This window comes from Lichenostomus cassidix, chromosome 13 (genome assembly GCF_008360975.1).
Source record: "Lichenostomus cassidix isolate B80296 chromosome 13, HeHo_3.0, whole genome shotgun sequence".
Classification (NCBI taxonomy): domain Eukaryota; kingdom Metazoa; phylum Chordata; class Aves; order Passeriformes; family Meliphagidae; genus Lichenostomus; species Lichenostomus cassidix.
In genome coordinates, this window is record NC_139494.1 from 5,296,753 (window position 1) to 5,308,017 (window position 11,265).

Below are 11,265 nucleotides of genomic sequence, written 5' to 3' on the forward strand. Positions count from 1 at the left end.
TAACAGCAGGGCAGGGAGAAGAGTTATCTCTATCAGGAATTTAATGCTGCTGGGAGCAGCAGCTGGGCAACACCTGAGATGCATCTGCACCCTTGAACCATAGAACACCCTGAAAGTCAAGTCCTGGTCTCTCCTTGCTTCCAGTGTACCAGACACTAACACAGAAGCGCCCGAAGCAGCTTCAAGTATTGGGGAAACATTCTTTAGGGGGCATAAAGGAAACTCTGTATTCATTCACAGCACCATCACCAAGCACCACTGAAGTACAAGTGAAATTTGGTCTGGATATAAGCAAAGCTTAACATTCCACTAAATGAACTATTCCGACAGTATTTTATGAAAAAATCAATAGTGATTGCAATTCCAACCACTGTCTTTGAATAAACATTATTATTTACAGGCTTACAGAGATAAGCAGTATATTGTCTCTTTAAAAGCGATGAATAAAATTAAACCAGGAGAGTCTCTCTCTCATTCAGAGACATAATTGTGTGTATGTATAAATACACATTCCCTTCTACATTTGATGGGCAGCTACACTGAGTTGCTGCAGATATGTGCATTTGAAAGCATGGGTGAGACGCCTCTGGCTTTATGCAATCTTGCACAGATGTGTATTCTAGAAACTGTCCAGACCACCACAACAGCACCACGGTGATCCAGCCCTTTACATCAAATGGTCAAAGTCCCAGTGTGTGTTGGTAAGATCTGAAGAGAAGGAACCACCACCTTCCCTTCCTCTGGGCACTTTAGAGGAAGGATTCCCTCCCAAAGCAGCGCCGCCTCCTCCCACCCGGGAGAGCACTGAAAACAGCAACACAGCAAACACTGCAGTGCACTGAATTTATTTCCCTTTGACCAAATCCCACCACATGGGGGAAAGGACACCACAGAGAAAGCTGCAAGATACGTTATCCTGACCTTCCTGGCTCTTTTCATACAGGAGCCAGGAGACAAACACAACTAGCAGTAGTCTGGTTCCAAAAACCATTTTTTCCCCCATCTTTCTCCCCTGCTTAAAACAGATGTTCTTTACCCAGCAAATGCACATTTGCTGGGGGGCCACAGGTTTACAAGGATTTAAGTAATGGCAAGAAAGATCCTCAGAGAACCCCACTGAGGTTTCCCAAGCAGCCAAGGCCACATTCAGCTCCAAAAGTTCCTGGACCAAAAGAGCTGCAAGCCTGGAAAGCCTAAGTGGCATTTCAATTATGATTGCCTCTTGTACTGTCCCCAGGCATCCACTTACAGCCATCGATCTGAGCCACTGCAGCCTATCTTGTATTTCTAGTTCCTTCTGGCATCTCTAACTCCAGACAGAGACAGAACGATTTGGCTGATAACTAACACCTCATTCTGATAATGCCTTCTGCACTGGCAAATGAAGATGAGAAGTTATATTTTCACCTTTCCCCAAGCTGTTAATCCAACCCCTGAAATCCAGTCTGTGCATCAACCTCTATGTATGACCTAATTTATTTAGATCCATGGGATGGTAGGACTCAAAGACACCAAATCAAGCCCCAGCACTAAGAAAAGAGGTATTATGAGATGTTAATGCCCTTCAGTAAACAGTAAATTAAAACAAAACAAAACCACCAACAAAAAGCCCTGCAAAGTTCACAGTTGCTTCTTGCCCTTTCATGATTTCAGTCAATCCCTTTCTTCAATTGCAGATCACAGACAGTCTTTTAAAAAATGTCACAAACACCACACGTTTTCAAGAACTGTTTCACCTGTAAATGTATTCTGTGCCTCATCCAGGATTAGTCACCCATTAACAGAAACAGCTACAAGAGCAGCACAACTCCTTGGTGCTGATCCATTGCTGCTAAGGAGCATAAACTGCACTTTGCACTCACTGTACTGTTAGGTAACGTGGAAAAATAGAAGGAATTTTTCATTCCTCCATCTTTATCCATATGTGAAATATCTAAATATGCTCTGAAGCTGCCTTATTCCCCCTACTGTAATTTGTGTTCTAACATAAAGAGGGTAAAATTTCATTACAGTTGTTAAGTGTAGCTCTAATGAAACAGTGACATAAGAACACACGGTTGGTTAATTCGTGACACAAAATAAAAGGCCAACTGAGTGGCAAGCCAGAACTGTCATTTGAAATTAGGTCATAAGACAACCCTAATGTGATCTGAAATTCAGATTTATATTAGGCCTCATTAAGCAGTTTAGAGAAATTCTTAATTCTTTTTATTGGGTCTTTTTATCTAATTACTTTTACAGGATGACATACATAAAGTCTTTTGAAATCATAAAGTATATTAATATCACATTTTTTCAAGTCCTACCACCTCTCAGTTATGCAAGAAAAAATGTAAGAGCCTTCAAAGTTGATTTCAAATTAAAAAAAACCCCAAAATTATTATTAAAAAAATCTGGCCTATGTATGATATTCCTTGCAAAATTATTTCAAAGTAAGCAGTACCAAACATTCAGAGAATTAAGCAGCACTTTGCCAGCTGTCTTTTAGGTAAGGGTTTTTATCCTAAGACTAAAGGCAACATATTTTACAAATGGTAGTTTAAAGACACATTTACTTTGCCTGTATAGGTTCTGTTTATTATTGTCCTCGTGTCTTACAATACTTGTCAACTCCTCAGCTTGGGACGTTGATACAACACAGCACTAAAACACACCATGTGTAAATGCTCATGACTTTTCAGTAGTCCCTCAGTTATAGAAATAATTATATTTGTTCATTAATCCCTGAAGAGCCACATGCACCTTCTTTGCCAGCATCCAACTACTGACTGTAGTTTATTTGTTCACAAAACATTTATTCAGTACATTTATATGGTAACTGTTACAGTCTAAAAATCTTTTTCATTAAAAAAAAATATATATATATTTCTCCAGATACTTATTTTGTTTGGTTGTTTTGTATAGGGTTTTTGCTTGGTAAGTTTCTTGTTTTTTTAATAAGCCTTTGGGAAAGTAACACAAAGAGAAAATTTGATATCCACCAAGAGATTTGGTGTAATTCTTCTCCTCCCAGCCATCTCTATCACTCTGCGCTGAGCAAACAGGACAATTTTAAAACCTGCAGGTGTTTTCATTAAACACATATTGATAAAAAATACTGTGCATGTTTTCTTTTTTGCAAAACAGAAAAGACTCAATGCACCAAACGAGCTTAAAGGCCTCACTTAAGAGTACTGGTATTTGAATACTGAATACTGGATAGCACCTAAGTGAGCATAAATACATTTAGATAGGATTTTCAAGTATTAAAAGCTAAGACAGTGAATCTATACATAGCCACCGAATATAAGGGAGCTTAAAAGGACACCAATTGCTCCTCGCTTTGCTTACTTTATAATAGGCAGGAAGTTTGAATGGTTTCCCCTTTACAATGAAAAACCTGAAATATCCACACACACAAGGGCAGCTCAACTTCTAGGTAGTAAATGCTGGAAAATGTAATTGGTACCTAAATTCCAACGTGCAGAAATTCAAATGGCCTCTTGAGAAGTATTTTGTTTAGAAAAGAATACTGAGTTGTACCTAGTTGTTCAGAAATGCAAACAAATACTGCTGATAAAAAAAAAGATACCTAAAGTAAAAAACTTTATAAACAGAGTGGCTGGCCATTTGTAACATGACCGAAAAACCAAAATCTGCCAACAGAACCACACACACCTGAAGGGAGGATGCACCTGCACAGAGCTCACTGACAGGACAAGGAGCAGCAGGCAGAGAATCAAGGCTGCTATCCCAGCACAGGTGTCCCAGCACTGGAGCTGCTCACTCAGAGAGGCTCCATGGGGAGATATTTCAAACTGGATGCAGTCCTGAGAAACCTGCTCTGGTTGAACCTTCTTGAGCAGGGAGCCAGAGCAACTCCAGAGGAACTCTGGAAGTAGAAGGAACTGGTAAGACTCCAGCAGTTCCTTACAGCTAAAATTTTCAGTATTCATCTTCCACTTTTCTTTTTGGTACACTTAAAGGCTATCATTTCATGCTGTCCTCAAGTGCAAGGTCTACACTATATTAAGTTGCATGGATGCCCTTAGAAAATAATACGGGGTCTCCTTTCCTGAGCTGTGCTTACTTTCTATCCAGTTAACAACATCACTGGTAACCATTGCACTTGATTTGCAAAACCAGAAAACAAGACAGAAAAAGAGCATCAGTTTAACAAAAACAAATCGAAATTAGTCTAACAAAGACCAATCACAGGAACAAGCAATAGGGAATAAAGACACACTTTTAATATCTGCTGGTCCATTTCTGTTTCTTTCTAACAGAGGGCAGTCACCTTGAAGATATTAAATTCCCCTGAGCTCTGGGAAAATCTGTCAGGTAGTAAAACAAGGGACTTGAATTATCCTCCCCTCTGAGATAGCTGAGGCTAATAACTTGGCTACCTAAGCAGCTCCCACTCAGCACCGCAGGCACCCAGGGCCGGGAAGGAGCACTGCTGATGCTGACACAGGGCAGGAGGAACCTGAGGAAGGCACTGCAGAAAGGTTTACAGGATAGAGGGAAACAGGAACTGGCATCACTGCAGGGCAAAAGGGACAAAGGGAAAATCCCATGAAATACAAGCAGAGAGAAATGAGTAAAGCCTTCTGGTAGGAGACTTGCTGAAGCTATCAGGGATAAAGGACAGAAACCTGCAGACAGTGCAGCTTCATTAGTTCCACTAATCACAGAACAACTTGTTTTTAGGAAAGTATTGGGGATTGTTTGTTGTTTGCCTTACAAGGATGAACAGGTGTCTTAATATACTCTGCATGTGGAGTAACAGAGGAACAGCCAATACCAAGAGCACTCTGCTCAGGCTCAATTTATAAATGGAAAAGTGATTCTGCATTCAACAGGAAGGATAAAAACGGTATCCTGCTGTTCACAGTGGGAGACAGAATTTAAATATCCTGTAATATAATTTGGTACATCACCACATGTCAGGCTTGACTATCCTCATTTACACCAGTAAGCTCTTACACAAGAATAAAGCTTTTCAATCCAAGACAGTAACTTCTGATTTACACCAGGGCAAATGAAAGAGCATGAGGCGCTTCTTATCATAATAAAATTTGTCATCTCCTGTTAAGTGCATTAATGGCAGATATAATCATCTGTTACTACTGTATTAAAAGATAACAATATGGGCACTGCATTAAAGGGGGAAATAGAATGTGATTTCTTCTTAAGTAACTTACACCCTCATCCACAAAAATCAGTTAGTACGTTGTAGAGTTCCCCAATTTCAGTTGCTTTTTAATTAAAAGAATAAATCAAATCATAACTAAAAGGAAATTAGAGCATTGCATGGGGAAAAAAGTTTTGCAAGGATGGTTTTAACATCCACCATTATGTTCAATTTCAGATGTCACATGGTCACAACAAAGGTATCATTTCTTTCAGTGAAGTCACACCTTAAACTAAATGGGGGGACGTTTTTTCTCCTCCAATTCCCAAATTCTTCCACCACACAACAGTGTTTGACCACAGATAGTTTGTAAAAGACAATGCCAACAAAGCACCAATCACAACAGAAATGCCCTGACCTAAATGGTTCTCATTAACATTCAAAAGGAAAAAAAAAGAAAATCTCGTTACTGCTCAGAGCCAGCCAATTCTGCGGGGTTTGGACGCCAGCTCTGAGCACGTTGCCATCCCCAGGTTGAAGTGCCCTCTGCTGGCCCCGCGCTCGCCGGGACACTCGCCCAGATGCCTTTGCTCACACGTTCTGTCACTTTTTAAACAGAAACTCCATTACGAGAGGGCAGACAGACTCCTCTAACGACACTTAATTTAATTGCAGAAATTAATTTCCTTTTTAAATTGTTTTCATTTTTAAATCTACACAATCTGCATAAGGGAAAGTAATAAAGAGGGTTTAGACTTTGTAGCAAGAATTGAAGGTTTGTTGACTTGGCTCAGATGCTCTAATTGTGTGGATGGATCACAGGCAGACATATGAACAGGAGAATGACCAAACAGGCGGAGCAATGCTAAGGAACACCAAGAGAGCAGGTAGGTACAAAGATAAAATAGAAGATTAAATGCATAGGAACAGACTGCAGAGGAGTTTCAGCAGAAGATTCAAGAAGAGAGAGCATACAAAAATGCATCCATGCAATAAATAGGCCATTTTTACTTTGGCTAAATTAGATATCAGCCCTGAACTTAACCAGGATGATGAAGTCAGATTTCTCCACACCATTTCTATGGTCAGGAGGTGGGTAGGTCATATTTTATGTTTCCTTCTGAACCTTCCCTGAATCTACAGATGCCTATATACTCAAGAGCTGCTTCCTCTGATTGCCTTCAGCTTTGCAGCAATCCAGTTCTTCAGAGGCTCAGCAGGGGTAGCAGAAGACTGGTCTATCTTTGAGGAAGGAGGACAGCTTCAGCCAAGGAATATTAGTTATGTGAAGCACCAATAAACTCCTGAGAGACACCTGCCTGGACCTGAGAAAGAGCAAATTACTCCCAAGCTGATCCATCTTTTCCTACTCTTATCTTGCCACTTAGATCCTTCAAGAGAAAAACAACACAGGGAAACTTCTTTTCCTTTCTGTTAAAGATTACAAGCTGAAAATGGGAGAGAGGTTGAGGGTTGGGTGTTTGTCTAATAGAGATGAGCAACAGGACAGAGGCAGCAAGAAGGATCAGTAATAAAAATCACAATTAAAACTTAAAATTGATCTCAGGCTGCCCCTATAAATCTTTCATTATTCCTACCATCAGCATTAGTTAGTCTTCTATAATAAAACAAATATCATCCTTGAAAGGGCAGGTAGAGAAATCAGCTTTTGTGCTTGCTAGCTAAAAGACCTGATAAAGGATACCAAGCATTAAGATGTATCCAGATCATTACGTCTTGGTCTTCAAAGAATTTTCATCATCAGCCAGTTACTTTTCATAGAAATTTTGGAAGCACGTTAAAAAACATTTTGTTCTCTTCACATTAACTCCAAGCACTGGAAAAAACTAATTTTCTGTGTTTTGCAAAAACAAAACAGTTTGAGGATTTTAATTGATGATAGAAGACTGATCCTGAAAGGGGGAGGAACAATCAGGCTTAATAAGTGTAGCCAAAATACAGTCACTGGCATTCAGCCATGTGCCAACAGTTGCAAATTTTCTGGAATACAAACTTATTTTAGCATCTGATGCAATTGTATGATAAATCCATTCTTTAAAAGTGCAGTCCATTTCATGGCCATGAAGACAAAGGCAAGCTTATATCTACGTAGCTAAATGACCTTGAAATAATTAAAAGATGAATTGATTTTTGTGCTCAATTTAGGCATGTTCACAACAAAAATACTCATTTCAGTTCTGCTTTTCTAGCAATAGGTGGCACTGTCAAATATCACTTGCATAAGCATCTCTTGTGTACCATATCATTCAATAGTCAAGTGGAACATCTGCAGGGAAATGTGGCTAAAGTTATTTTCCTTTCTGCTTTCCCTAAACAGGACAGAGATTACATCTTGCAGTTGTTTCATTCCCTGTTTTACGCTGCTCGAAAACATTTTTATGACAGTTAAAAACTTGAGCGAAATCTGCTGTTAATGTTTTGAAGAGTGTGCTGCTTTAGACAAGTGGCAAGCAAACAAACATGCCACATGCTCCGGCAATCTGTACCATAATACTAATATTTACAAAAAATATACCAAAATGCAGTTTTAAATAGGGATTACCTCAGCACTTTCATCTCACTTTTTGCGACCTGTTAAAATCCTTCAATTTCCATGTTTCCCCAGATTTGCAGATAATGTTCATGGTTAGCAAACAGCACATCTCTTAGCTTGCAAAATAAGCAGCTGGCTATTCTCACCCTTCAGCTTATTCACCACCTTTCCCTTTCTTCCAAACTCCCCAGATTGGTGCTCTCTGCAGCATTCCCTCGATGTGCTGGTGTCTTTTCTTCTCTGCTAGTGTTACACTGGGTCTGCAGTCCTGTTTTCACAGAGATGCTTAACAACTGCAATACAGAGCCAGAATCCTAAGCTCACTGTTTACCAGGCTGATCATGTACATAATACTGTTTTTGAGACTTGCCACTTCTCCGGTGTAATTTTTAAAGTCCCAACTCCAATATAACATGCTCCTCACTTAAGCTGTTTACATAAGGGATATGCTTCATAGGAAAGAAAAGTATACCAGACTAAATCTCTTTAGGATTTTAATTTCTTTTGTTTCAAAGTAAAATGTGCTGGAAGCCCAGAAACAACAACCAGTTGTCTCAAAGCAAAGTAAACATCAAAGCTGTTTGCTTAAGTCTTTTGGTTATTATGGCAAAAGCATTAAATCAGTCTTAGAAGCACTACATGATATTAGGCAACCTTCTACTCTTTCTGCACAGAGCAGCCACATCCCTGCTATTTCAGAGCCGTTTCTAAGGTGGAGCTGCCCAGACTCCAGTGACAGTGCTCCGACAGGATGTGTTTTACTCTGTACTGTCCTCTGTCCCCTGCCCTCGGCCATCACCTCAGCTGCTGCTCCTGCATAACGACCACACCCTCAGCCTTCACCTGGGACTAACCTGCTCTGCTGCAGAGCTTCTTGGAACCGAAACACACAGCACACACCTTCTGCTCTGGAGCAACAGCCAGACCACTGGTAAACTTACTTCCTTTCCCCAGCTGGTAGAAGACAGAAAGGAAATATGTTTTCAAGCAAGGGACAAGCAGCCCAAATGAAATAGCACCTTCCTTGCTGTACCAGACTCACTGTGATCTCAGAAACACTGACTCCGAGTTCTGCTGTGCTGAAAAATTTCTTCTACCAAGAAATGCCCCAAATATAAACAGTACCCATAATATGAAACATATTTGAAATTGCTATAAAGTTTTCTCACCTTTTCAAAAGAGCTCTGCTCTAAGACTTGCCACTCCTGTAAGGGCTTCTCTTCTAAAACTCCAAAATGGATTATTTCAACTACAGAATGATTTACAGCTGAGGTAGCCAAAAGCCAGCAATCAGCTCAGAACTACAGCAGGTGTTTCCCCAGCTGAAGTCACTCAGTCTAATTCTCTTGCCCAGTGACAAGAAACAGGACATCTAGGACTCAGGAACTGTCACATTTAGGTTCTCAGTGAAAAGGAATTAGTGCTAGGAAAGTTATCAGGCATGAAACCGTCACACATTTAAAAGAGATGATAGCTTTGAAGAAAAAATGTACCCCCAAAAATGGCAGCAGATTTTGTTTTAAAGGCTTCATTAAAAAAAACCAAAAACCTGAAGAAATAGTTCTGTCAAGTTGAGTAGAAAAAAGCAAAGCAAACAGGCAAGATATCTCACTATCTGGCCAACAGCAGCAGAAGTAAAAAACTCAAAACCCCAGTACAGTATCTTGATGCACTGGGCAGAAATCATTGGTTGTAATTAAGACAAAATTACTAGCTGATAATAATTACATCCATTTTTGCTTTACTGAGTTCTCAGTTCTCTGCCTCTATGTCATCAATAAATCCTACCAAGACATCTCCCATCAGTATTCCAGTTTATATTTTCATATTGCTGTCCTGTGTAAATTTAATCTGTGTATTGTAGCATATTCTAAGGCATTCTGTTTGCCCTCAAGACAGCTTCATTTAGTGCCAGAAGCACTAAACAATCTCAGTGTAGGTGTATTAACACAGGAAATACATATAAACAGCATGCAGCCTGCAACTCCCTAAATGTCTAAACTGAGTGACCCCTGGTCTCCAGCTGGCTGGACTGACCTCCAGCCAGAGCAGCTGTGCTAGAACAGACTGACTCTGACCTATAAAGAGAGATAAGCTGGGCTTGATCTGTATAAATTGTGTTTGCAGAGCAGTGGTAGAACAGTGACACCCACTTTGGCCTGCTCCCTCTGAGACAGAGCCTTCGAGCCTGGACATTTCAAACTGAGCAACCAGCACAGCCAGCCTGGTGTCACACAGCTAGGGCTTGCTTGACTAATATTCCTAATTACTGACTGTTTTTTCACTAACTTGGAGAGAATGCCTAATAATTGCATGTAAATAAATGCTTGTTTGATTTTCCCTGAAGTCTCAGTGTTTAAGAAATGTCCCATCACAGTGACCCCCACCCCCCAAGTGCCCTAACAACATGAGCCACCACGCCTTCTACCCAACAGACTTGAAAGTGCCACAACTGAAAGCTGAGAAATGATGTCTCAGAGTAGTGTCCTCTTATTAGAAAGAACACGGTAAACTGAGATTGAAAAGGCAGATTTCTGCTGTGCCAGAGAGGAACTGTTACAGGGAAACCAACCGGTGTGCTCTGCAGTAATTTTCAAATTGTCACCTTGATTTATATGTAAGATGAGCACGTACAGCATTACTTGTCCTGAATGATTACATTTGTTTACATGTAAATCATCAAGGTTTAGGTGCTAAGGGCAGTAAATGTTGCATTGATCATTGCTGCAGAGCCAGCTAATCCAGATTTCTCCTCAAAAACCCATAATCTAAAAAGACATACATTGTCTTCATTGAGCAATTAAAATGAAATTTTATTTATGAAAGTTTGGGTTATTCTAATCTGCTTAAAAAACAAGAGTAGACTGCATAAGCATTAGTCTTTTAGAGGACTTTTGAAAATAAGCTACTAGTAAATCTTCCCTGCATGTGGAACAGTATTAAATTTCAGTTCTGCCTCTAGCATAATTAAGTACCCACCAACAGCATAATACCTTCATTAAATTAAGGTGTTTGGAGTGAAATGTAAATTTGTCTTCAGATATGAGGTTGATATTTCAACCCCTCCACAGCTTGAATATCATTATGGAAGTTTGAGGAAGGGGAAGAACAGAGTAAGGAGAGTTACTGAGCACTCTTCTTCTCTGGGTACTGCATGACCAGGAAATACAAAAATTAGAAAATACCCATGTCTGTGCTACCTCCCACCAAGGGAGAAAAGAAAAGAAAAGAAAAGGAAAAAAAAAAAAACCCACACCAAAAAACAAACAAAAAAAACCCCCAAAAAGCAAAGGATATTTTTAACTGGTGCCTCTCTAGAAACAATTACTGCTTTATTAATTCATATAACATCCAGGTGTAAGTTTTGTTGTTTGTTTTTTTTTTCCATCTGCAACAGCTCTCTTTATGAGAAACAAAGTAAAAAAAAAAAGGTCCTTCTTAAATTAAAAAAAGCAACACAGAGGCTCAATTATGCACCCACTCAGAATCTATAGCACTTGGTCACTATTTGCAAGGCCACAGACTGGCTGCTAAGAGTGAAGAACAGCCCTGGCTGCACTCAGCCAGAGGGAGCCATTCCTGTCCTCTCCTCAACCCA

At 39.9% G+C, this 11,265-nt stretch overlaps 1 protein-coding gene across 5 annotated transcripts in view; it reads right to left on the minus strand.

The window, feature by feature from the left end:
- TENM2 (teneurin transmembrane protein 2) overlaps positions 1 to 8,890 on the minus strand; it is a 557,904-nt gene extending 549,014 nt beyond the window's left edge. For all 5 annotated transcript variants that reach the window (XM_085073437.1, XM_085073436.1, XM_085073435.1 and 2 more), the window contains exon 1: positions 8,837 to 8,890. The gene's annotated coding sequence lies outside the window, so the exon portion shown is untranslated. The remainder of the gene's footprint in view (positions 1 to 8,836) is intronic.
- Positions 8,891 to 11,265: the final 2,375 nt, after the last annotated feature.